This window comes from Electrona antarctica (assembly GCF_951216825.1).
Source record: "Electrona antarctica genome assembly, chromosome: 20".
Classification (NCBI taxonomy): domain Eukaryota; kingdom Metazoa; phylum Chordata; class Actinopteri; order Myctophiformes; family Myctophidae; genus Electrona; species Electrona antarctica.
In genome coordinates this window covers 12,576,093-12,601,618 of record NC_136801.1, presented here as the reverse complement: position 1 = coordinate 12,601,618, position 25,526 = coordinate 12,576,093, and the positions used below count along the sequence as shown (strand labels likewise).

Sequence of the window (25,526 nt, the reverse complement as noted above, 5' to 3'; positions counted from 1 at the left end):
GTTGAGAACCCCTGTATTAAAGACTTCACCCATTTTCAACCCATCTTCATATAATTGGTCCTCACTAATGCTCATTATAAGATGACACTATTTTGGCTACTCACTCGTGTCTGAGGCCTGTGACCAGTTCAGGAACCTGTCTACCAATGACATCATCGATGGGGAATCCAAGCTACAGTAATAGAAACTGCAGGAAAGCTATAATGGAAGCCATTGTTCTTGCGTTAATAAAACTGAATTAAAAAAAAAATAAGAAAAAAATCCCCGGGCGGCTGGCATAGCCGTCTGTGCTGGCACCTGTGCTGGTAATCCAGCGTGTTGTGGGTTCGAGTCCCGATCCCGACGACCTTTGCTGTGTGTGTCACCCCCCATCTCTCTCCCCATTTCCTGTCTGATTACTGTTCATCTATCAATAAAGGCAAAAAGCCAAAAAAAAAAAGCACAGCCCTCCTATCATGAAAATGAGTGAGGACCTATTATATGAAGATACATTGAAAATGGGTGAAGTCGTCCTTTAACCCATTTTGGGCGGGAACCCCTTTTGGTGTTAGCATTATGTTATGCTTTGGCTATTGAAAAATAGCAGATCTACAAGCTCATAGCTTGTAGGTCTGCTATTTTTGAAAAATCGAAGAACCACTGACATAGAAACATAGCTTTTTCAGGAAACTGTCAGGATGTAGAAGACATTTTTAGAATCTGATCTCAGGTCAAAAAAACACATTTAGCTTAAAAAACCCTGGGGGTTTTTTATTGTATTGATAGTCAGTGTGCCATATCAATGTTAAGTTTAATTATGACACCACAAAGAAACAAGAGGCAGTGAGGCATGACATCCACGTTTGTGGTCAGACAGTTGACATGAAAACACACTCAAACATCTGCCTAAATAAAACATTTATTCAGAACGTTGCCTGACAGCTTACTGAGCAACCAATCAACAGTGCAAAGTTCCAAAAACAAAACATACTGTACAGCCTTTTCTGCCTGGGCACAGTCAATAGTGCAATCATGTTTGTGTAGATTTGAGCAAAAAAAAAAACAACAACATGGGGATTGTCCCATTAATACAGTAAAAGTGCATTGCAATCATTGTTGTGGAGTTCGTCTGACAGATTAATTTGTTTGTTTTTTTTGCAATTATTGAACAATATTTTGTCAAAAAGTGCAGAATCAATTCAAATAATTTTGGAAAATGTAGTTTTGATTCAAGTGGAAAAATGAAAAATCTAAAATATGCAATCTACAGGCTTACGTGTTGCACTGTAATGTGTTGTGAACTTGTGAGCTTGAAGATCAGCCTCTTTTTTTTTTTAAACTTACGATAACTTTTGAAAGATATCACCTATAATGACTTGCCCAAAATAGGGATGCCAGGTTGGTTGATAATATTGTTCAAATCGGTACGCACAGGCTGCATAATTACAGATACCGATATATTGTTAAAAGTCTAATAATAATGGCTGATATATATCGGCTCACTAGTTCAAAGCTGAAAAACACTGTGCCTTTAAGTTGCTAGCAGCATGACAGTTGTAACGCTAGGTACTTCCCAACCACATTGCATATCACCACCGGAGGCCCCTCTGAGAGAGAGAGGGACTGTGTTCTTTCCAAGAGAAAAGGGAAGTATGTAACATACAAGACCAATTGGGTTTGTATGTGACTATGTGTATGCGTGCATGCGTGCGTGCGTGCGCGCGCGCGCGTGCGTGTGTGTGTGTGCACCAATGCAATTTACAATTTAGACACTTAGCCGACACTCTAAATCCAGAGTGATTTACAGTAAGCAAAGTAAACATGAGGTAATACATCACATGCATAGAAATATTAATCTAGGATCACAGGTAAACCAAGAACCTATCACCATCAGTCTAAACAGTATAATATCAAAAAATAATGAATCTGTACATTGAGATTATAGGATGCCAGTCTACACATGAATGAATCCCACATCTGTCTACTCTACATAACATTAACATGAATTACATTTTACACCTCACCTACACAGGCAAGGAGCGAGCGGTGCGAGGGCGATATCGTGCAAAAACAAACAGTCCTGACATGCAGCGTCGGCCATTGCGTTGTGAAGTAGCCTGAACCCAACAAATAATAAATAGTAGCGTGTAGATTCTCAACCAATAAAAGTGTTTGGGACCGCGAAACGTCCCTCAAATAGAGACTCTGCGAGCGTGTATAGGACGTCGCTGCACGGCACGTTGTCGCTTGCGTTACGTCAGGACAGTCACAGTGAAAAACATGTATTCTAATCAATGAGATCGCTCGCATCGCTGACAGTGTAGACGAGGTGTTAGCCTTGCATAAGGTCGTCTAGGCTAGGGCAAGTTCTATGAGCTAAGGCGGAGTCTGAAGAGGTGAGTCTTCAGATTACAGCGTTCCAACAGCAATGGGGAATTGGTTTCACAGTTTGGGAGCCAGAAGGGGGAAGATGCACTCCTTCCATACAAAGATGAAGACATTTCTCCTCACCTTTCAACGTGCTATTAAATTGGTTTGGGTACGAGGGGACTAGGTCAAAGATTAAGGTGAGTGTCAGGGGTTGGAGAATGTAATAAACCGAACTCAATGGGCGGTGTGTGTGTCTGCAGCTGTGTATGTGGCTCTCAGCGGTGTCCCACTATTGACTGGTTGAATTTGAACTGCGCTGTGTCAGAGAAGTAACAGGTAGAAGCGTGCAAACTTTATCCCCAAACGATATCCCCCCCACCTCCGTGCTGGAAATAAACATACACTGTGCCATATTGGAGAGGCCACTGTGTGCGCAGTGCTTTGTTTGACATGCTCCGTATTTGAGCGTGCGCACCTCCACCCGCCCCTGTTGGGCGGACTTTATGTTGACACCTCCACCTGTATTTGATTTCTGCATCCAAGCAAGCCAGGCATCCTACAGTATGTGTGTGTGTGTGTGTGTGTGTGTGTGTGTGTGTGTGTGTGTGTGTGTGTGTGTGTGTGTGTGTGTGTGTCCAGTATGTGTATGTGTATCAGAGCATATTAGCGGAGCGGAGCGGGGGGCAAAGCCGCGCCTCGCTCCAGAGGGCTGTGGCGCTCGCTCATGTTGATTCCCCTCCGCCTACCCCGTCACCCCCGTCGCTCACCTTCATTTGCGCTCCGGTCGATCCACTCCGCTCACATGCTCTGATGTGTGTGTGCGTGTTCGTGTGTGTGTGTGTTGTGCGTGTTCATTCGATACATAAATATTAAATGTAAGTGGATCCAATGGCGTTTCCATCTTCCCATGCTTCCTGTCTAGATTAGATCCATATCTCCAATCTTCTACAGTTGCAGCAGCAGGCGCCGTCATGAGACCAGAAACATAACCCCAGTGCGTGAAGAGGGTCTTCAATCCCCCTGCAGAGCAGAGAAGAGAAGAGAAGAGGGAAATGTGTCACAGTGCTGATATGACTGTAAACACATCATGCTCCACAGTGGGGGAAACCGTTCCATTCATACTCCAACAGAGTTCTGTTCATAATCAGCTTCACACATATGAATCACTCCTTTCACTTCGATAGTTAAGAGACATTATGAAAATTAAGTTGTCACAAGCAGCGTATATTAGGCAGTATAGGCATTCTATGGAAAAAATGGGTCAACCTCAAACAAATTGCAATAGAAACTCTTTCAACTTTGTTTCATAAAATATGTTAGTAACAACAGTCCTAAGAAATCCCAGTGGTGGAACATAATGCTAAATTAGGTGATGGTACCCTTAACCTATATATATATAATAAGGCAAAATTCTCACCACTCTAACCAATCCTTGGGCTAAAAACAGCCATAGCCACTTCCCCAAATGTGATGACGGCTATGGCCGTTTTTAGCCCAAGGATTATTTTTCATGCAAAACGAATGCTTGCAATGGATTCAGAACCATGAAAAACCCCTAGTTTGACACGTCACATGCTACTTAAATCAGAATTCAATTTTGAGAATTTTGCCTTATATAGGTTGTTAATGGTACCATCCTTTTAGCATTATTCTAATATGTTCCACCACTGGGATTTCTTAGGACTTTTGATACGAACATATTTATGAAACAAAGCGTTTGTTGCAATTTGTTTGAGGTTAAACCTTATAATGCCTATAACAATTTAAACAGTTTTTCAGAAAAAAACGTAGGATTTAGAAGACAAATTTAGAATCGGCCTCAGGTCTTCATGGGTTAAAGACAGTCCGTTAAATCATGTTCAGATTTCCTGATCCAAGTCATGAGACAATTAATGAGTGAAAATAATCAGCTCAAACACAGAGGGTCAGTTTTTGATGAAGTGCCAAAGTAAGACTGATGACATTCTTTGGTCCCTTTGAAGAGATCTGATCCGGAATGATCCTTAACTTTCTCTTTGACTGCTCAATTCATTTTCCTTCATTTATTTTTCATTTCACCTGATGCTGTTGAAAAGCCAATGTACTTGGTTTGGGAAGAACACAAACCATGCAAGCACAATAAAACACTTTTTTGGTGGGTTACTCAAGTGTGTACGGCAGTCATGTAAATGTCATGTAAATCAGTGGAGTCCCTAGTTTGGCCATGTCACTATAGTTGTTTTCTTTTTTTCTTTTTCCAAAATATTTCACAAATTTGGCAAAAATAGCAAAAATATGAGCTTGCAGCTCGCCTCTAATTATCGCAGCGAACACACGTGTACCATGAGATTCTGACTGCCTGCCTAGAAGGTATGCCTTGTGGTGTTTTTAAAAACCCACTGATCAGTGATGACAGCTCCAGTCACAGTTTTTTCCCGCCTGACGTATTGATTGGTGGTTCTGTGTGTGCAGTCGGCCAGGGAATGATGTGTTCCCCTCGGGGTTGGAGGGTTCTGGGCAGCTGAGTGGAGTCAGTCAAAAATGTATTTCCAGGAGGGTGACACAGTATCGAAAGGAATGCGCTCGAGGAAGGGAGGGTCCTTCCACGGACGGAGAACAGGACCGAGCTGGCGTGGTGCCCCACGAGAAGCCTCTCCTCACGTGATGTCAGTCACCCTATTTGTGGATGTTCGGTAACTGAGAGCGGCCGGGCTATAACCGGCTCCGAGGAAGGTGAAATGTGCAATGCAGCTTAAAGACCCGAGTCGCATATCGCTGTTGTCGGGCAGAAACCTCCTAACTACCATATTCTTAGGGTTCATACTTTGTGTGTTTTTTTTTTTTTGTAATTTAAATGCCCCTACTTAATTCGTTGATCGTTGATCATACAACAGCGTCACGCACAAGTAGCAAATCCGCGAGCTCGAAACGTGTCGCTTCACACCACATTTCGAGCTTGTCGATCTGCTACTTTTGGAATTTGAATCCTGAAAAGTAACAGTTGTGAGACATATGAGGTTTCCACCCGACAAGAGACGGTATAGCAAGCATTGACACCCAGACAGTGCATGACAACAGGCAGGCAGTGCGCAGTCATATCCCACACGTGTGCCATATTTCACTCCCTTGTATGCAGCATTACTACTCATTAGTATGTATATCATATATTTTTACATGGTACTTCACACTCATTCGAACAACTTTGCCCACATTCACTCTCATCAGGGGATCAGTGTTAACCAACCGCAGTCTTTGACTGCTTGTCACTGGACTGGAGCAATTAAAGTGCCATTCTCAAGGTTACCTCGACAGCGTTTGATAAAAATAAACTTTACCCAGATTTCCCCCTAGTCAGCCTGGACAAAGATCACTGCTGACCTTGCAGTCACAAGCCCCTCTTCTCTTGCACACTGGTTCTGGTCTTTGGGGGGGGGGGGGGTACCAAGGTCCCCAGCAAAATTAGTTACCGGTAATACATAGAGCGTCACAGCCCCGCCCCCGACAAGCGGCCTGGAAGAGAATTTAATTTTTCCCATTGACGTTTCAGAAAGTATTTATTTAAAGACCTGTGAGCCTCGGACAAAACCAACTCGGATGGTGACACTCATGACAATAAACATTTCTTTGGGCCGAACAAATAATTACAAAAGAAGAAAAAAAGGGCAGGGTACAACCCTTTGTTGTTGTTTTTCTTCTTTCTAATTATTTGTTCGGCCCAAAACATTTTGTTTATTGTCATGATTTGATTGTCATGAGCAATGGCAGTATTAAATAATAGGCTTCAATTGACCTAGATCTATACGGCAATGGCGCGGAAACGGTTAAGATGACCCAATGTTATTCTCCATATAAGAGAAACGTCCGCGAACCAGGGGATGAGCGAGTGACGTCAGGACTTCGGCGCTCTATAGCAGTAGTTTATTAGGCTACTGGAGTTACTACAACGTTTGGGTCTATTACGACCTTCAGGTATCTCAGATCCTGACCTTGACATGAAAACATTTGAGAACCACTTGTTCTAGCATCCAATGGTAAATGGTAAATGGTGCATTTATATAGCGCCTTTATCCAAGGCGCTTTACATAGATTGTGCATCAATTCACCCATTCATACACCGATGGCGGAAGAAACCATGCAAGGCACTAGCCAGCACATCGGGAGCAATTGGGGGTTCAGTGTCTTGCTCAAGGACACTTCGACACCAACTCTGGGGGAGCCGGGGTTCGAACAGGCAACCTTGCGATTACCATCCAGAAACTCTACCCCTGAGCCACCGCCGCCCACAATGCTTGTGCTGCCCACATTCCAAGCAGTGTGTGAATGTGGCCAAACTAACTGACTAACTTCTTCCAAAACATTAAGTTGCCAGTGATGAATGGAGTGACGCTCTAAATCACTGTGGGAAAACCCACTCTGTGTGAAGTTGATTAAACCAGGTCAGTAACTGGATAACAACAATGCTGCAGGCAGGGAGAGTTTGTTGTACAGTAGGTCAGGGAACGCTTTAATTCACTGACTGTAAAGATATCTCCCTGTGGAGCAGTGGTGGAAAATGCACTCACATTTTTTACTTACAGTAAGTAAAAGTATCAACACACTGAACACTGTAGAAATACGTCAAAGTATTGATATTACAATGTATTAAAAGTACTAAAAGTAGCAATTACTGTACTAGTTATGCATAATGTCCTGTCTAAATGTGTAAAAGTCTGTTGAAAATAGCCAACCAGCTGCTAACAGGAAGTCAACCCTACTTTAGACAGAGGGTCTAAAGTAGAGCTTCTCACAACTCTCTACCATATTGCTGGATTTTGTGGAAAACGACACAGCACAGAACTGCCTAAACTGCGATAAATGGAGGAACCCGTACGAAAACAATAAAGGCTCATTCATAGTCTGTATTGTCGGTGGTGAGGTGACCACCGGAGCTGAAATAACGTTGAGCGGTGGTGAGTAAAAACAGAGAGACGGGCTGGGGGCGGTGGTTACCGCAGCACGTCATGTTGTAGTTCGGTGGTCACCCCACCACCGAAAATAATAATAATAATGAATTGCATTTTTATAGCGCTTATCCATGTGCTCAAAGCGCTTTACAATGGTTCATTCATTCATACATTGGGAGGTGAAGCGGCGAACATTCGACGCCAGCGTCCTCACTTCCCACATTCACACACCAATGGTGGCAAGCTCACACCGACCGACTCATTGGAGGCAATGTAGGGTTCAGTGTCTTGCCCAAGGACACTTCGACATGTAGACAGGAGGAGCCGGGATTCGAACCGCCGACCCAGGGATCATTGGACGACCTGCTCTACCTCCTGAGCCACAGACGAAAATACAGACTATGAATGAGCCTTAAGGGGTCTTCGCGCCTTCGGGCTTGACCCCTAAGCACATACCGGACGCCTACCCTTCTCTCCCCCTCTCTCTCTCCCCCTTCTCTCTTATATACGGTATGACGGGTGTCCCCTGTGGCACACCCCTTATGCAATGCTCAGCCAATGTCTAGGGCATTCACTTCTAGTCATTTTTACTAGTTGCCTAGTCGACTATAATCTACCTGTTCTTGAGTCCTACAAAATCGGGAGAAAAAAAATAACTTTACTTATCAACTAGTCAACTAGTACCAGCGAGGTCGACTAGTGCATTAAGCAACTAGTCGACTAGTAAACTAGTCGACTAGTTGCTTAATGCCCTATGACACACCTTCCAGCCAATCACAGCACGCAATACGTGTTAGATTATTATTATCCATTATACTGTGTATAAAAAGGCGCCAATTCCGTCCTCAAATTTTGAGGACACAATTACTGATAAGTAGAAAAAGAGAATCCCGCACACCGTCTTCACTTAGATTGGATTTTATTGCTAACACAATTACTAAAATGATTAGTTAGATGTGCACTGTATCACAATATGGTCTTATCATATTGGTGATAATTAACAATTTACATTCAGTTGTGAAGAGTGTCTTGATCATCAGTGTTGTCTTGACAACCCCAGGCACATAACCAGTTTAAAAGTAGACGTTTTGGTGACATCTGCAGCCAATGTGGCCCAATTAAAATTCTAACCACTTTCAATCTGGTGTCGCTATTTTGGGCATGTCATTATAAGAGTAAAGTCTTCCTAAAAATCGTTTTCCAAACATTTCGATTTCAATAGTGGAATTGCAAGCTCACAATGCATCTGTGAGCTTATAGATAGGCTATTTAAACACACAAAAATAGATATATTTGTACTGTACTGTATACACATAGCCTACACTGTGGAAAACAAGTTTGTACAAAATTATCAAAACATCAGTGGTGTTCTTGGCTCTACAGTCTACATGTGAGTAAGAGTGCGGGTTCCAAGACGGTGCTGTTAATATTACGCTGCATATGGTGCAAGACCATCACAGATTAATCATTTTCCGGGTTAATGCCAACTGTCTGCTAAAAAAAAAAGAGAGAGAGAAAAAACCCCACTTACTCACAGGATTTATATTAAGGAAGGAATGCCACTTATTTCCCCTCTGGCCTAGCGTAACCTCACTCAAGAGTCTAGTTGGAGGAGGTAGGCGTGGCAATTGGTCGACAGCAGCGGCTCATAACTGCTTTTAATAAAAGCAACATCAGCTGCCTTTAAAGTCATTGCTGACGAGGCTCGTCAAACTCCCAGGAGAATGGAATCTCTGTCGTAACATGACCCAGGTGGGTAGGTTAGGTATGTACAACACTGCAACAGTATCCACTGAGCAAGTGTGGGAAAACAGGCAGCTCCTCGCGGGGGAACCAGCCATGAACTCCTACCCAGTCTTTCATCGATAACAAGCTCATTACCCACGAGCCATTAGGCTAGATTAACACCCTTTGGGAGGGGGGGGGGGGGGGGGGGGGGGGGGGGGGGGTCCTGATGGGAGGTTACAGGTCTGCCCGCTACCAACCAAGGCTGGCTGACCACCAACGTCAATTTCAGTCAGGCACTGTGGCTCCGACCTGTACACCATTTAGGGGGTGCATGTTGTGTTATTACGATTGGTGGCGATTCTGGCGATGTAGAAATTCAAGCTTATTCAGCTGCTTGCGCTCGTCATCTACTGTGTGGTTCAGATGTAATGGGGCGGGGGTGGCCATAGCTGAGTGGTTAGTGAGCCCGCCTATGGGACTCCAGAGGTCCCAGAAGGTCCCAGGTACGATTCAGGCTCTCAGCAATGTGTCGAATTGTGCCCGAGCAAGACGCTTAACCTAACTAACGACCCCCACTTCCAACTGCATTATTAAAAAAAAAAAACAGGTCAAATTAACTCGAATAGTCTTTAGTTTATGGGACTAGACGTCAGCCCCAGCCCCCTCGACCCTCCCGTCCCCAGAAGCAGCGGGGGAAGAACCTTGTCAATTAGCACCGTTACGGAGGAGGGTTCAGAGCCAGGGTGTTCCTGAACAGCTCCCCACTAATTAGCGGCCTCTGTTTCAGGGATTAGCTGCTGACATGACTGACAGCTGCTTCAGAGAGAGAGAGAGACAGAGAGACAGAGAGACAGAGAGACAGACAGACAGACAGACAGACAGACAGACAGACAGACAGACAGACAGACAGACAGACAGGCGGTGGGCAAGACAGGAGAGAAGCTGCTGGGCTAACAGAGCACTTCCTTGAACCCGTGGCAACAACCCACCACCATGTTTTCTTCGACACACCCACACCGAGATGCCAATCTATGTCTCAGACTATGACTATGTGTGCGTGCGTTTACTTCAGTGGTTCTCAAAGTGGGGTCCGGGGTCGTCTGTTCTGGGGGTCCCTGCCTGCAAAACCTTTTCAGATGAGTCTGTGTCCAAATACATCAGTCTGGGGGTACTTGACATGAAAAGGTTGAGATGCAGGACTGTGTGTGTGTGTGTGTGTGTGTGTGTGTGTGTGTGTGTGTGTGTGTGTGTGTGTGTGTGTGTGTGTGTGTGCACGCGCTACATTACATGGTCCTGTCAGTGCAAGACCAGAAAAAAGAATTGCACAGAGGTTTCAGGCTACCCTTTGTAATGAGTCAGCGTTGCTAATGTCTCCTCCTTCCACAGCTGCTAGCCTCATAAAAGAAATCATGCCAGGGAGTCAGGGACCACACATCTGAATTTCAGCACTCTGATTCACTATGACCGACCGGAAAACAATAGTTACGAGCAGGCGCCACAAAAACGACAATTAACCTTAACCCACCACTAGGAGAACCAAATCCACCCATTATTTCTTTTGGAATCGACACGATCAGACAAGAAAAGAACACCAACAGCTGATGGAGGGAGCCATGTCGAATCGGGCGGCTATCAAGTTCAAGGCTCGGGCGAGTTCCTAATCCTCCTCGATGTCTTTAACATCAGGGGCCGGTGGCTGGTGACGGTACCACAGCTGTCAGAGACGTCCTAACGGAGATAGGAGTGAAAGGTCGTCCCCCTTCCAGCTGAGCGCCATAAATTCACGAGGAGGACACACACTACTCTACTAAAAACAGGTGCAGAGCCTAGAATGAATGGGTCACCCGTTTCTTTTTTTTCCCTCCTTCTCCCCCTGAAGGAGTGACGTGAAAGAGGAGTAAGACAGGAGGCATTCAGCCTTGAGAACTTACGACGCTCAAATGGGTCTCAGCTGTATGTTGGTGACTTTCTGAGAAAGCAATGGGCACAGACTCTGTGGTACAATAATCGTTTTTGTTTGTCGTTACCATCCACAAATATTATGCGGTTACTAGGAGATGGTTCATAAGATAATCAACAGTTAAGTGGCACTATTTTGCCAGTCAGGTGGAAATCTCTCATCTCCATATTAACTTTGTGTTTTTGTGTCATGAACGATTATGTTACATAAATGCTTAAATTGGGGCGGTACATACTTGTACAGTACCAGTTCTGCCCATCTGAGCCGCCCAAGTAATTATAATTTATGATGTGGATGCACAACGATGGCACAACGATGTGCACAACGATGGTGTGCACAACGATGGCCATGGTTGTGCTTTGACTGCCCAATGTTATCATGACTAACATTAAATGCCACCAAATGATGGACTTAAAATCTCACAAAAAATGTGACCAAGCATTTGACTGGAAGTCAAACATTTGGTCACATTTGGCCCATTAAATCATGATAGGCCGTTTTGGGAAGAGAGAGAAATTACATTTATGTAATTACATAAATTACATTTATCTTTTGGGTCTTGAGCTAAAACGTTTGGAAACCACTGCTATACTGTATATGTGTGCTAATGCAATGAACCACTAAAACCACTATGTTGGAAGTGCATGGCCAAGTCTCCAACCCCAGTCTCCACGATGGTGGGGAGGAACAGGTCAGGTACGTACAACACTAGTTCAACTGCAAAGTATAGAGGGTATGCGCGTGACATCGTCGTCATACCCAAAAGTTATGCAGTTACCCCTAATGAGTGGCAAAAAACTACTTTCTGGCCTCGACAGCCCATGCTTCCAAACAGAAAAGTTTGATTGCATTAAACGACATTAACCTACGTTAAACTCACTTTGCCACTCACTTTATGCATGCTACTTCCCATTCTACTGCTCTGCCACCAAATCATGACTTTGAACATCCGATTGCCGTCAAAGGCGTAAGAAGAAATGGCACCTTGTTCACATTCGCCTATTATAGAGCCACCAGGATGCCACAACAACCTACCTGACCTGGCAGAGAGGTCACTTTTTCTAGTTTTGTATGCCATGTTGATGAATTGAATACATGACCACAATGGAAATACTTTTCTGTGTTTTCCTTTTAGCCTTAATGTCTTACTGTACCACGTGCTGTTTACATTTCTGACTAATACAGTATACAATCAATCAAAAAAAGCGATAAAACAGAGGTTTGCGGAAATGTCAGCGCACACTCACTTTAAGATCAAACTGGGTCATGAGCTTGCTTGATAAATGAGGGCCATTGTGCCTCGCCAAAATAGGCCAAGTCTGTCTTTGAGGAGTTTCTCTGAGAACCAATCAATTTATCTACTTTGAGACATAATAAGCAGAAGCAGAAATAGTTGGAGAGAGGCGTATAGATTTCCGTGTTTCCCGCTTATATGAGGGCCATTCATGTTGCAATGACATAATGTGTTCCTTTACCAGGGGTGGAAAAAGTACTAAAATGTTTTACTTAAGTACAGTTGTGCAGCTGTAAGTGTAGTTAAGTATTAATACTGCAATGGAGAAATACTCTACTAGAGTAAAAGTACAAAGGAATTGGCACCAAAATATATTTAAAGTAGCAAAAGTAATTGGAGTAGAAGTAAAAGTACCAAAAATTGGAAATACTCTAGTAACGTGAAAGTACCTCAAACTTTTACCTAAGTACAGTACTTGAGTACATTTTCTTAGTTTACACCACTAGAACTCCTTTACTAACCCCTTTACCAATATTGCCATATCCAAAGGCAACATTAAATGTTTTACTTAAGTACAGTTGTGCAGCTGTAAGTGTAGTTAAGTATTAATACTGCAATGGAGAAATACTCTAGAGTAAAAGTACAAAGGAATTGGCACCAAAATATATTTAAAGTAGCTAAAGTAATTGGAGTAGAAGTAAAAGTACCAAAAATTGGAAATACTCTAGTAAAGTGAAAGTACCTCAAACTTTTACCTAAGTACAGTACTTGAGTACATTTTCTTAGTTTACACCACTAGGACTCCTTTACTAACCCCTTTACCAATATTGCCATATCCAAAGGCAACATTAAAACCATTTCTCCATCGTTAAAGTTTCTTTCATCTTCACTTCCAGTCACTAAGAGATCCCCCACAGCTCAGATAAATTAAGTCCCGCTCCTCGCATTACAATTCCAGCGGGAATGTTTTATTTCTTGTTAAATGAATGACACTATTGTCAATCTCACAGAAGTGCACATACAAACATGTAATTACCCATGTTTCCGTTTCTTTGCTTCCAACTTGAGAAAGATATATTGTAATCTTATTGCGAGAAGATAGTGTGTCATTCACTCTCTTCACATATCTGACAATGAAGTTGTCTACTTATATAAGGATAAGGAATTAAATTACAATTTGATTATTTGAAGAACCTCTTTTAGAAAACATGAACAATGCTACTCTGTCACCAAAATGTGGAATTCCCTAACACCATCTATGATTAAAGGATGTGTATAATTGTGTATCACTGGTTTCTTTCAAAATTGGCCTGAAAAAACGTTCACGCCACCGTTTTTTCTTTTTCTCCATGTTAGTTTTTTATGCCATGTTGATGAATTCAATAAAGAGGACAACAATGTGGCAACAAGACTTTTTTGTGTTTTTCTGACTAAAGTATAAAGTAATCAATCAATCAAAAGGTTATTCTTCTCGGTTCACAAGCCCCCTGTAGGAGTCACTATTGCAGCAACAGTGGCCACCGTCCCAGCCCAGCTTCCCTCCCTTTGAACACAGCCAGTGGAGATTGAGAGCTGAGGAGACAAGCTGGGTGCACTGTGGAGGATTCCAACTAGAGATGTATCGATAACGATTCTGATACCCATAACCGTTGGTGTATACAGAGTGCATCTTTCCGATCTAGCACAGACAGTGGTTATCAAAATGGGGTCCAGGGAGGCATTTTAGGCAGTATATCGGCAGCTTGTCCACTGGTAGTGGATCAACTCTAACCGTGGAGGATTCGAACCCATTGACATTTAATAGGTTGGACACTTTCCCAGAGTTTCCCTTTCTCGTGAATAATTTACCAGACAAGTCGAGATCCGTCTACCACGTCTACCACCATCGCTATCGGCTCCGATTGATCAAAATGTCACAATTACTTTAACACATTTTGGGCGGGAACCCCTTTTGGTGTTAGCATTATGTTATAATTTAGCTATTGAAAAATAGCAGATCTACAAGCTCATAGCGCGCCACCGAGTGGCGCGCTACGAGCTTGTAGGTCTGCTATTTTTGAAAAATCCAAGAACGACTGACATAGAAACATAGCTTTTTCAGAAAACTGTCAGGATGTAGAAGAACATTTTTAGAATCTGATCTCAGGTCAGAATGGGTTAACTTGAATTATGAGTTTAATTTACTGGATCTATTTAATTTATACGAGGGCAGTAGCTGTAATGCTGTGTATAGAAAGTCATGGGATGGAAATACTGTATATACAGTATGAGTGGTTCTATGCAATGCAGACAACAAGTGGACTTCTGTTGAATCTGTTCCATTAAGTGCACTTGCGGCGCAAGTCTTGCACAGACACACACACACACAGTCACACACACACACACACACACAACACGCACACACTTACACACCCATCACACGGTTGCTGAACACCTAAAGGATCACAGAGGTCTCGACAGGGTCAGGAACTTTTATGACACTGCCATTTGGATGGCAGACAGAAATCGGGGTCTGAACAACTGCATCAGGGCCCTGCGTGTCTGTCTGTCTGCCTTGACCTGTCCAGCCCCTATAGCAAGCCATGACCTCTCACACTGCGTGCCATATGTCTCCTCAAGCCGTATATCCCTTTCACTGAAACACACCAGCCTTTGCCTGTCATTTTGAGTAATCACCAATAACTAACCTACCTTTACGGAACAGTAGATCCTCTGGTTTAAATTTTAGGCCACAGCATTAATCAACAACTGTGGTGGGTGCCGTCGTAGCTCAGGGGACAGACTACAGTGGATGCTTCTGTGTATGCCCTCTATATTCTACACTGAAGGCATGTGCTTCTGATTAATCGCTGCACTCTTCCTTCACAATAGAACAACGGCGAGTTAGGGAGGGAAATAAGTTCAAGCACTTTATGCGGAGGTGAAATTTTCCTCACGCACACTTCAATTGTGCCCCTTTTATCTGGGCCGAGATAAAAAAATAATAAAGTGGCACTGTAATGGGAAGTCGGAGAATGTCCCCCATTCATTTCTTCGGCCGCCTTTGAACTCTCTCAAACATGGAAAAGGCTAAATATTTACACGTCAGGCCCTTGCTTGTTTAATGTTAAAGACACACTCACACAGTAGAGTAAATGAATGAAAAAAGCTTTAGACAAAACACCTACAGCGGCTGACGAGTACCAGGCCACTTTAGGGTTGTCGGTCCCCGTGGACTCAACCTCCTTTTCAGGGCATGCGAGAGACAGGGACCCAGGGGTCTTGCTAGGGGGCTCAGTGGAGAAGCACGGCCCTGCTGACATGGCTGTCTCGCTGAAAAGGGGAGATCAGTGCATTTAGAGTTGGCTTAGACCCAGAGAGATTAAAATGAGGTGGGCTGAAACACCATGTGAGGGCATTATGGACAAAGAAAACCATCCATCTGATCAGCTGCAGCAGGCATACCATCCAGGGCCACAATAGAATGAGGCGCTGGAATATAGCATGTTGCACGCCATAGTGATGGTGTTAACCTGAACTGAATATAGCATGTTGCACGCCATAGTGATGGTGTTAACCTGAACTGAGAGATAGACAACGAAGCACTCCAAACTAAGATAACGCCACACTCCTTATCACATTGTTTTATATAGTTTTATTATGTTCAGTTCTTTTTTGGTTTTCCTTTTAATTCTTGGAAATGTTTCTATTTATTTTTTTCTATTTCCAACAAATGTACTATATAACCTTTTTTAAATGAATAAAATGTGATTTTGTCCCGATCGGTATGGTAGAGTATGCTAATACAATATTATTTGTACAATTGGAGTGGTTGTATTTAGTCTCCCTGCTCTTCTATTGAGACATTTTGTGTCACAGGTCATGGACACAGGATCGGACAAGAATTTTGACCCGATGGTCAAGATTCAATTTATCCCCCGAGCATGCAGTAAAAATGTCAGCACTTAAACAGGAAACCAGGTTCAAACCCGGGGTAGAAGAGGACATGTACATAGTGCCGCTTTAACACAAAGAAGAGATGTTAAAATAGTGGTCTCCTATAGGTTAGAGATCTCCTAGACTAGACAGTCACCATGTAGTAACATGAAGCGACCAGTTCATTCCTATGACATTTTTCACCCTGTTCAACCTCTAAGGACCAAACTGAGCTATAAGCCAGGTGGGACCACGAGAGGAATGCCCTCTTAATTCAAATCCCCTGTAAAAAGGAGCAGCACTGGCCATACTTTCACGGTGGCCAATTAGCTCGTATACTTCATACACAGACAAGAAGAAACTCTCCCCCACTTGAGTATGGTCAATTGAGATGAATAGGGCAAGTAGCCATGCCGTGGGCAGCGCAGAGGAGAGAAGAGATTGATGCTAGCTACTCTCTCTCACTAAATCCATGAAGCCGTTTACTTGCATTTATAAATCTGGCTAATTCACCCAAATGAGCATCTGTGTTGTTCGTCGCCTAGACGTCTAATGCTGAAAAGTGCCTGCACCAGTACTCTCCCTAAGCAGGCGAAGTTCAGTGAAAGCGAGTTCAGTCTCTCCTCCTTCAGACAATGATCAAACACGAATGTAATTTATGCTGACCTTTTCCTTTAGATACAGTACTATATTGAGAATATATGATAATTTATTACATCATACATAGTACTGACCTTTACGGTTGCATATACACAGTCTACGGTGTTTCATTGGAATAAAACAAAATACATTTGTCATGTAAATGGCTAATTTACTTGACTGTCACACAACCGAACGTTATGTAAAACTGAAAAGGGTTGAGTGACGACGCATTGAATGAAGCCTGATGTTACTTATTTGGAAGCAAACGGAGCAGACCTGAGGCAACGCTGACGGGAGTCTAATCAGTGGGTGGCAGGTATGGGCTTTATAAAAATGAATCAGCAGCAACTGAAACGGAGCCCATTCCTGGCTGCATCCCTCTGATAATGAACAGAACAACGGCCAGCCGCTCACAGGAGGAGACGTCTGGTCACTGAAGAGCAAGAAGATAAACAAGTATTTAACCCATTAAGACCTGAAGACCATTCTATATACAAAATGCCTTCTAAATCAGTAGTTCTCAACCCCTTTTCGTAGCCAAGGCCCCCCCACAAATGGGGCCGCGGTCCACAGACCTCTATCTAAAAGTGTGTGTGTGTGTGTGTGTGTGTGTGTGTGTGTGTGTGTGTGTGTGTGTGTGTGTGTGTGTGTGTGTGTGTGTGTGTGTGTGTGTGTGTGTGTGTGTGACTTCACAGTTCACACAGGTGTGGTTTCCTCTGTGAAAAAAGCGACACCCCAGAAGAGAAGATTTGTGTTCAAAATTTGAAACACTTTCAAGATTTTCCACACACACACAATGTCTGCCACGGTTGTATCATAAATCATATAATGATTGATGGAATAGTTTCCAAGACCGTCTTGAAATTTGATTTATACTTTTACCATAGAGACTGCCTGCTTGCTCAGGGGATGAATTGAATCTTGACAATCAGGTTAAGCATTAAAATTTGTGTCAGATCATGTGTCTAGGTGAGATATGATCCAGAACAGTGCCCTGATTATCTGGGCACAGAGACAAACATAATGTTAGGCATTGACTACTGTAGGGCCTACAGTGTAGCCTACAGTGTAGGCTACTGATAGCTCTGCATTGGGATTATGTTGGCATAAACACAGCATCATTGATTAGTTACAAAATATACTGTACGTAGGCTGATTTAACAAAACTAATGATTTTCATATACATCAGAACTTTATTTACACAGTGTGTGTGTGTGTGTGTGTGTGTGTGTGTGTGTGTGTGTGTGTGTGTGACTGTGTGTGACTGTGTGTGTGTGTGTGTGTGTGTGTGTGTGTGTGTGTGTGTGTGTGTGTGTGTGTGTGTGTGTGTGACCAACTAACATCTAAACTCAGTTGATACTGTACATTGCAGTAAACTACTGTACAGGCAGCAACACAGTTGAGTCTAATGATGCATTTGAGAGCACATGTGCTGTACACACACATCCTATGGGAGCGTACAAGAAACATGTCACAGCGCGCGCACACTCACACTCACACACACAGTGTTTGTGTGTGGACGTCTCACCTAGCAAGTTGGCGAAGGTGTGTGGCTGTGCGTGTCGGTTAGAGGTGACCTAGAGGTCAGCCCACTGTGCTCACGGAACCCGTGCTGCTGATGAAGATGGAGGATGCTGGGGAGCGCGGCAGGCAGGGGAGGTGCAAACGAGACAGAGGCCCCGGGGGGCCCATCTGTTGTGGGCAAATAAACGGGCCCTCCGTCAATGGGGGAAACGGCTCTGGCTCTTCTCTCCCCCTCCGAGGCATACCAGACAGCTCCATTAATCAGGGGCCAGGATGAGCCGGCTGGGCTCCTCGCTGCGACAAGTCAGCAGTGGCTCAAAAAAGCCTCCTCTTCGCACTGTATCTCCATTAGAGAGCCGAGGAGGTTGTTGTCACTGGGCTGGCACAGGACTCCGTCTGGTGCTGTCCTCACCATGTTTTCTCAACTGTTCTCCAAGGATAACAACAACAAAAACAAAAAGGTGTTACGTGTGTTCCTCCCTCAAAACCCAACTTTTCAGTCTTGCTTTCCCGCCTAATTCAATTCTCCGCGTCTGCCTTTTAGTTTTAGCTACAGTAGTCAATGCCTAACATTATGTTTGTCTCTGTGCCCAGATAATCAGGGCACTGTTCTGGATCATATCTCACCTAGACACATGATCTGACACTAATTTTAATGCTTAACCTGATGGTCAAGATTCAATTCATCCCCTGAGCAAGCAGGCAGTCTCTATGGTAAAAGTATAAAACAAATTTCAAGACGGTCTTGGAAACTATTCCATCAATCATTATATGATTTATGATATAACCGTGGCAGACATTGTGTTACGTGTGTTCCTCCCTCAAAACCCAACTTTTCAGTCTTGCTTTCCCGCCTAATTCAATTCCCCCCGTCTGCCTTTTAGTTTTAGCTTGATGTTTTTTTTCAAATTTTTCTAGTTTTTAGCCTTTAAACTAATTTTCTCTTAATATGGTTGTTTGTTTTGTTTGTTGTAAAGTGACTTTGGGTAGAAGAAAAAGTGCTATATAAATTCAATGTATTATGATTGAGGAAGTGAGGAAATAATTCATGGACTCGACAAATAAAGTCTGACTCTGCATCATTAGATTTGGCCTGGGTTGCATAATAATTAAATTAAGTTTGTCATTTCACAAGTTTACACCACGTATAAAGGATGTGGATGAATTTATTTTGTGCAAGCCCATGAACTGCTGTTACATTGAATAAAGATAAGAATAATAGGCTGAAACAAAGAGGCATTCTTTCAAAGGCAAGTCATAACATACCAGAGCACAAAGAATTCAAGTGATCAAATTATTCCGCTAATTGGTCAAAACTTAAGTCAGACAAAATCCATTTTGACTAACCAAATGAAAACCACTGGCACGAGGAGACCTCTAGAAAGACCAGACTGACCCTGGCCTGGGACCGAGGCTAGACTGACCCTGGCCTGGGACCGAGGCTAGACTGACCCCAAGCCTGGGACCGAGGCTAGACTGACCCTGGCCTGGAGAGGAAAGACCAGACTGACCCCAGGCCTGGGACCGAGGCTAGACTGACCCCAAGCCTGGGACCGAGGCTAGACTGACCCTGGCCTGGGACCGAGGCTAGACTGACCCCAAGCCTGGGACCGAGGCTAGACTGGGACCGAGGCTAGACTGACCCTGGCCTGGAGAGGAAAGACCAGACTGACCCCAGGCCTGGGACCGAGGCTAGACTGACCCCAAGCCTGTGACCGAGGCTAGACTGACCCTGGCCTGGGACCGAGGCTAGACTGACCCTGGCCTGGAGAGGTTCAGACAATGAGAGCTGAATAACAACAATAACACAGCTTCATCATACTGGTTCCACGCAAACTGATTTTGATATTGTGATAGGCGGTACAGTGGAGTCAGCAGTACTGCTGTATGGGGCTGAGACATGGACCCTCAGCACATTAGCACAACAGGAAAGGGCCCTGGATGGAGTCTACAAAAGAATGCTACGAATGGCACTAGGTGTCATGTGGTCCTCCAGTAGTCTACGGGGACCTACCATGGGTCACAGACAAAGTCAGAGAGAGAAGGATGAGGCTGGCTTAGTGGCTGCATGGGCACTGTGTCAGGCACCCAGAACTAGTGGCAAGCGGACTAAGTGGGAGCCAACCCAGGGCACAGCCGTTAAAGGCAAGAAGCGCACCACCTATGTAGATTCACTGTGGCGTAACAGCTTACATCACTGTAGCGCTCAAGACCCAGCCGCGATTCAAGAGTCGCGAGTTGGTGCTGGCTAGACCGCATTCTCGCATCGCATCCCCATCGTATTGTAATAGGAATGGCCTAGGATAACCAACATGCAAGTAACACAAATAGTTTAAAATAAATCCATGTTTTAAAAATGACTTTAAAGCAGCACTATGTAACTTTCCATTTCTACCCCGAATTTTAACCCGGTTTCCTTCGCAAAAGATGAACTTTTTACCATCGAGCTAATGGAGCCCGCCTGTGCTTGCTCGGGGGATAAATTGAATCAGATCCTGAGACAGGTGAGAGATGACCTTTGACATGATCTACTGTAAATGTCTCAATAGACGGGTAGGGAGACAATATACAACCACCCCATTGCCAATTGTATATGTTTATAAGTACTAAGGTACTTAAAAAAAATATATATTCATTAAGAAAAACATATGGCCACTTTAAATATTGTTAGCCCTGACTGGCACAGTCAGCCACATGTCCAACAGTGAGATAAGACTCCCCATATGAGGGTGTGTGTGTGTGTGTGTGTGGGGGGGGGGGTTCTTGGACAGAAAGATGGAGGATAAACTAATAGTATGATTCAGCAGAGGTATCAATTCCCGCAGATGGCAAGCTCGCTCCTATTGCCTTACATAGGCGGGGGTAAAGAGGCGACCCCCCCCCCAGGGACATAGAGCCAGCAGTGAGCGCATGAAAGGGGAAATAGATCGGTGTGCAGTGTTGCCATGTCTGCTTATTACAAGCGACTTTGGGCGTGATTTCTGTACCACTGTGGTGCACCCGGCTTTGTCGGGCGTCTATGCGAACACAATTGGCCTGTGTTCAGGGGACAGAAGCCGGACGGGGAGGGTGATATTGGTCATTGCATGTACTCCCACAGGCTGGGGTGGCACCTGTCAGCAGGGAGTGTTTGGCAGGAGGAGTAGTCCTCCCGGTGGGGGCTCCTCACTGGAAGGTGAGTCAGTAGGACACAAAAACAAAAGCAGTGAACATAGAATTGTGTGGGGAGGAATAGGCATAACGACTAATTAGTAATTTGGGGAGAAAAAGGGGCTAAAAATAATTGGCAAGTCAAATAAATAAATAAATAAATAAATAAATAAATAAATAAATAAATAAATAAATAAATAAATAAATAAATAAATAAATAAATAAATAAATAAATAAATAAATAAATAAACAAATGTGGTCCTCTACGGGGACCTACCACGGATCACAGACAAAGTCAGAGAGAGAAGGATGAGGCTGGCATTGGCACGGTGTCAAACTCCCAGAAGTAGTGGCATGCAAACTGACACTGTGGGATCCAACCCAGGGCACAGCCAGGAAAGGCAAGAAGCGCACCTCGATATGCCGCGCGACATACACCTTGTGACCTTAGCCAACAACACTGTAGTAGAGCACAAGACCCTGATGCTAGTCTTGCTAGATTCAGGAGTCCCGAGTTGCTGTTGGCTAGACCGCACTCTCGCATCGGTTCAGTGTCCAAGAGAAAAGGCAACATGAAGAGTTTGATGATCTGAAAAAAATATGACATCCCACACATGAAAAAGATTACCTCTTCTTCTGGGCCATTTGCTCTCCTTTTTGCGTTTTGTTAATCAAGGAACAACATGAGACCCATGAGTGAATTTACATTAGCAGCTCCCAAATTAACTTAGCCTGCCACCCATTCTGAATATAGCCCCACGTCTGGCATGAATTCAAGAATGCCTGACATCATAGGGTTGGCACAGGAGGGAGGAAGGCACTCGTTGGTTTTTGACCTAAGCCAGTCAAAAGCCTGTACAGGTCAGAGGAGGCCGTTTTTGACAGCATGTCATCGTGACAGGCAACATAGCTCTCTGACCTCAACCCTTTCACTACCTGAGGCAACTCAGCCCGACAAGCCAGACGAGACAAGATTAGAGTTCAAATGACAACCCAAAGCTCCCTGGATGACTGTGAGAGGAAGGATACAAGAAGAGTGGGCACTAAGAAAGAATGGGCACCTCAATGTAAAATTGGCTATTTTTTCCCCAAAATGTTAACTTAAAATATTTGAAAAATGGTTTTAGGTAATGTAAGTAACTAAGTAAGTATACATGATTTGAAGTTCGAGTATGCATGGTAGCCTACATCATTATCAGACTTTAAATTTACCGTTCAACTTCTTCATACCACAAAATTATTTGATATACTGGTTTTGAAGCAATTTGTAGCAATCATAGTAATATTAGACCTTAATGGTTGAATGTCCAAGCATGTTTTTCTAATCCTGTATAGCCTTTTACATTAATTGAGACCATTTTCCTTTTTTTGTTTTTTACATTTTGGAAAAAATAGCCAATTTTACATGGAGGTGCCCACTGCCCACTCTTCTGTAGAAGTGCCCACTCTTCCTATACCGTGGCAGAGCAGCGACGCCAAACAAGACTCTATTCAATGCCTCTTGTGACCTGCTGTGAGGGACCAATAGCCATTATCACACTTAAAAATAACACAACAACTGAACTGAGGTCGAGCACTTTGGTCGACTTTTGGTCGTTGTATAATATGTGCTACAGTGCTTCATAAATTGAGTTTGAGTTGAGGTTCCAGGAAAGTAAAGAAAGCCGTCTCTCCACAGCGGGGGTGGGGGGTGAGGGGTAGTACAACGGCCCTGCTGTGGCAATCCCATAATTTCCTCATTTAACCTAAACGTTTCCTAGTTAAATGATTATTTGAAAAACACTGCGTACGACAAGAGCCTTGATCCGTCTCTCTCTCTCGCTCTCTCTCAAGCAACACCCCGGAGTGACACTGCATTAACCTTTCGCAGAGACTGTTAATCAGTCTAATGAATTCTGCCAGACAGACAGCGTGGCCTGACCTTCGACCCCTGATGAGCGACTGATGGAGAGAGTTGCCACAGAGATGGTCGCCATTAATCTTTCATTAACATTGTTTTAATGATCATTAAATTGCACTACGAGCCGGGCCCCCCACACAGGCGGCGTGTGATCTCTCGCGGCGAAGGGTCGAGTCGTTTGCACTCGCCCGGTTATACATCAGGAAACAAATTTGCGGCAAACTGGCAAATGGCCCTCTGTAGTCAAAAATCATTCCCGTCAAGTGCTGAATGCTACACTTTAATCGTGAGTCACCGTTCCTCAAAGCGAGGCTTTTAAATAGCTGAATTAGTCCTGTCATTGCCGTGTGCAAATATACAAACACAGATGTCTATCCATCTTGCGGCCATGTCAGCTCAACAATGGAATTCTAGTTACTTTGTAGATTTGCATTATTATTACAAAACCACATAAATAAACCATACATATATGCAAATAGCCCATCACAAGTTCATGCGAGTTGTGATCTTTTAGATCTGCTATTTTCTATTTAAGGATTTTATTAGACATTTGAAATGTACAGGTGAAATGGAACCTTCTGCACAATGAGTACTTTTGGTACTTAAAGTATATATTGGCGCCATTTTGACTCGAGTACATTTTGAATACCGAACAGAGTATTTCTACAATAGGATATTTTAGTATTACTTGAGTACTTCACTGCTCGTGCTGTGGGAGCGGCAGGACAGACACTATAAACACAGAATGTAGGTCAGTCAAAGCGTTTGTGTCTGCCTCCCCCCTCCCCCCCCCCCCCCCCCCCCCCAGGCCTGAGGTAGTGACAGTAGAATCAAACATTGTTTGTGGAGTGTGACTCATCTTATCCGCATGGGAAGTGGAACTCGATCTGCCTCCTTTCCTCGTGCATGTTGTCCTCGACAACCAAACATTGCACAGTGCCAATTCTGCTGGACACTTATCTGAAGTGCCTCACAGTGCAGAGAGTGTGTACAGTGTACACATTTTTTTTTAAACCACAGGGGGGGAGGGGGGGGGGGTGGATTGAATGAAACTCAAACTGTAATTATTACCGTATTGTGCCGAATATAATACGACTCTGATTACAAAGACGACCCCCATTTTTCAAGAATCATTTCTGGAAAAAGAACATTGATTGTCAAATAGTCAGTCCCCGATTAGAATACGACCCCGTTTTTTGGGGGATATTTCCTTTGGAAATAAAACTTATATACATACATATTCAGACCAGAGTATATGAACAACTCAAACTGTAATTTTACATTTTACTTTTATTAAGGAAATGTCATACATAAGAAATAATAACGTTCACTTTGCTTCAAAATGAAAAGAGCTAATGAAGCACTCTGTGTGAGAGGTGTTGTCTGGGTGAGGCAGATATATGGAGTGAAGCCGTGTTTGTTCCAATGGGATAGACCCATGGTTCTCAAACTTTTGAATTTCTTTTGTTTTTACTACATTTTTATCCCACGATTTTTCACCCCTGTGTCAATCATCTATTGTGATCCTGGGCTCTACACACCCTCCGCTAGCCTGGGGAGAGCAACGGACTTGAACTCATGGTTCCTTCATGCATGAGTGTCCATGTTGCTCCTTTACACCTGACAGGGGGGGGGGGGGGTTCCCTGGTTGGACGTAGCGCGTGGAAGGAACACGTTATTCCAACCAGTTCCTTTCCCCTCCATCAGGCGCCCCGGCTGGCCAGGGGGAGGCAGATTAGTGACCAGAATCACTGCATGTTTTTTGTGAGGGTACCTACCCTAGGGGACACGGGGAGAACATGCAAACTCCACACAGAAAGGCCCTTTTGCCAACCCTGCCTCGGTTATGGGCACTGATGACACGGAGGAGCGGACACGCCGCCAGCGCCCACAGCGTCCCGAGCGGGAATCGAACACAGGACCTTCTAGCTGTGAGGCGACAGCACTACCGACTGTGCCACTGTGCCCCCTCAAACCTTTGAATTTCAAAGATCTGCCTTAACTCTGACAGTGTACAAATGGAACCAAATGGACCTGTGAGTGTCCATTTGGTTCCATTTGTACACTGTCACAGCTACAGACATGTAACGGTCAAACTGGTGCATTACACGCCCACCTCCTGCATTGTTGTTACTGAACAACCCACTCTATAGCAATGAGTACTATCAAAATAGAGCTTTTTAACACTTATTTTAACACTGA

The 25,526-nt window shown here is 43.9% G+C and overlaps 1 long non-coding RNA gene across 1 annotated transcript in view; it reads right to left on the bottom strand.

Moving 5' to 3' along the window:
* Positions 1-884: 884 nt before the first annotated feature.
* Positions 885-25,526, bottom strand: part of LOC306912779 — a 31,756-nt gene continuing 7,114 nt past the window's right edge. Inside the window, exons 2-3 of the long non-coding RNA XR_013788442.1 lie at positions 18,279-18,699; positions 885-3,369 (exon numbers count right to left, since the gene is read on the bottom strand). This is a non-coding gene — a long non-coding RNA (uncharacterized lncRNA). The remainder of the gene's footprint in view (positions 3,370-18,278; positions 18,700-25,526) is intronic.